Genomic DNA, 2,628 nt, shown 5'->3' with positions numbered 1-2,628 from the left:
TGATTTTAGAAGTGATAGAATCACTGATCCTCCATGTGTACTTGAGTGCTTGGTGTGTTTTAGATTCAAATTTTTTTTTGGTTGTTGTTTGAACAAATGTCCACTGTAAAATATAAAGGATTGGTGAATTGAACACAAATGAAAAGATTTTTTGAGGGCCGGCCAAATAGCGCAGCGGATTAAAGTGCCAACAAGCAGGCGCAGGGGCTGGGGGTTCGATCCCCAGGCCTGCCATGCTGGCGCCACCCTCTGGGGTGTGCTGAGACAGCAATTGAGACTGGGCGTGGTGGTGCATGCCTGTCATTCTAGCTCTTGGGAGGCTCCAACAGGAGGATCACTATGAGCCCCACCTAGTAGTGAGACCCTGAACACCCTATAGGCCCTTCCCTAAAATACAAACAAAAAGGAAAAGACTTTTTGGAATGTGATTCCATTATACATATTTCTAAAATTGTTTTATGTTTTTATATTAAAAATAATGTTACTTTATCCTTTTGGGAGAGCACATTTGAGTCTACTAGTAAGTATTTCATGTTTGTCTTTAATTTTGCTTAGATGAGCAAACTCTCAAAAATAATTCAGAATAAATTATTTGTTCTTTCAGAAGAGCTGCCAGTATAAATTGGGAAGAAAAGCCTCTGTCTGTCTTAGTTACTTTTCTTGTAACTGAGACAAAACACCTGACATCCAAAGTTAACGGTGGAAAGGTTTGATGGCTTGCAGTTTGTAGAGGTTTCAGTCTGTAGCAGGCTGCTGCAAGGGAGGGGAGCATGGTAGAGCGCTCTGGAGAGGCGAGACAGTTCTCATGGGTGGAAGACAGCAAAAGCCAGCACTGGCCAACTGTGAATAACTAGAACAAGTCTCTTTCTGTCCCTTATATTGTATCCAGGCTACCTTAGGGTGGATTACACTCATGTTCTTAATCCTAATATCATTAATCCTATCATATACCATAAATCAATAGTACATGCTAGATCCAGCCCTCTCTGAAAAAGCTCCACCTATGACCGTGTGAAGCTTTGAGAGGACATGTAGTCACAATCCGTATCATTCCAGCTTTGGACCCCTGAAGACTCATGCACATTCCTTTATGCAAAAGGCATTTATTTAGTTTACCACCAAGAGCTGCCAAAGTCTTACCCATTTCAGCTTTGCTGAAAGGTCCACGTCCAAAGCCTCCTCACAGATGTAAGGCAAATTTATTCGTGAGCCCCCACATACATGGAAAGAAAGTTAAACATTTCCAACATTTAATGGTGGAAGGCAGACCCTAAAGGCATAGAGAGTGGGATGGAATGGACTGAATAAAACAAGTCCAAAATCCAGCAGGGCAAACATTAATTCCTGTAGTTCCACGTTGTGCATCCTAGTCAACCTGCAGAAAGACATGGATTGCAAAGGCTCAGTGGGTCTGCCCCATGGTGCCCCTGGTGCCTCTCACTCCTACAGTTTTTCTCTTGGGCCGATCCTTGCAGTTGTCCTCAATAGTAACCATGCCAGGGCCTCAGTGTTAGACAGCCTTGACATTTCTTCTGCATTAGCCAGTCCACTTCCTTTAATCTCAGTCTCAGGCAAACTCTCTGGATGGGAGCAAAATGCAGACAAACTTTCTTCCAAGCCATAACATTTGGAATCCAACAACCAATGCAGTCCTTCCCAGCAGAAACCTAGCCTGGTTTTTAGCAGAAGCTTTTCTATCAGCTGTGGGCTTCCAAGATCTGATTAGAATATCCAATTAAGTGCTCCCTAAAGCTTACCAACACTGCTCTTTCAGCTGGTATCTCCAACCCTTTCCAAACTCTTCCCACAAGCCCATTCAAAAGGCTCCTGAACCATATGGCCAAGTTCAGTCACAGTGATGACCCCACTTCCCGGATGTTATAGTCTATCTTAGTCACTTTTCTTTTGCTTAGACAAAATATCTGTCATCCACAGATAAAGGGGGAAGTTTATTTGGCACAATTTGTAAATGTTTTAGTCCAGAGTTCACTGGCTCCAAGGCAGGGCGGCATGGCAGAGGAGAAATAGTCTATGACAAGCAAGTGAGAGCAAGCAAGGGATGTTAGCAGCTTCTTTCTGCCACTTTTATAGTCTATTTAGGCTACTGGAATCAGGGCAGTGCCAAAGCAATCAGTGGACTGATTTAGTAAGCACATGCCCTTAATCCAGCATCACACCCAGATCCAGCCTCCTTTGAAAAGGCCCCACCTATTGCTGCTTGAGCGCTTGAGAGGACATCTAATTACAATCCATAAAAGGCTTCAAATGTTTGCATCTTATTTGCTACTCATTTTAATATGTTTATTATAGGTTTATGTATCAGAAGCTTCTCATCCTGCAAAGTATTTGTTTTATTTTTGGTTTCCATAGGAAATAACTCAGTGCCAAAGGAGAAGATATGCTTTGTGTGTTTTGTTGCATTTGATAGTTTAGTAACTAAAATTCAGGAAAGATAATAAATGTCACACAATAAGACCATGGCTCTGGTCAGAAGTTTCTAGTTTCTTGGGCTCTTTCTGAAGAATTAATTTAATTTCTCAAATTTCACCAACTGTTGCTCTAATGTTTTAATTTCTTTGATTCATTCTCTCCAAATACTAGCAGTCATTTTAGGGAGTTCTATTCATA

Source organism: Octodon degus, unplaced genomic scaffold (genome assembly GCF_000260255.1).
Source record: "Octodon degus isolate 3935 unplaced genomic scaffold, OctDeg1.0 scaffold00152, whole genome shotgun sequence".
Lineage (NCBI taxonomy): Eukaryota > Metazoa > Chordata > Mammalia > Rodentia > Octodontidae > Octodon > Octodon degus.
The sequence above is the reverse complement of the archived record's forward strand: the minus strand, read 5'-3'. Positions refer to the sequence as shown.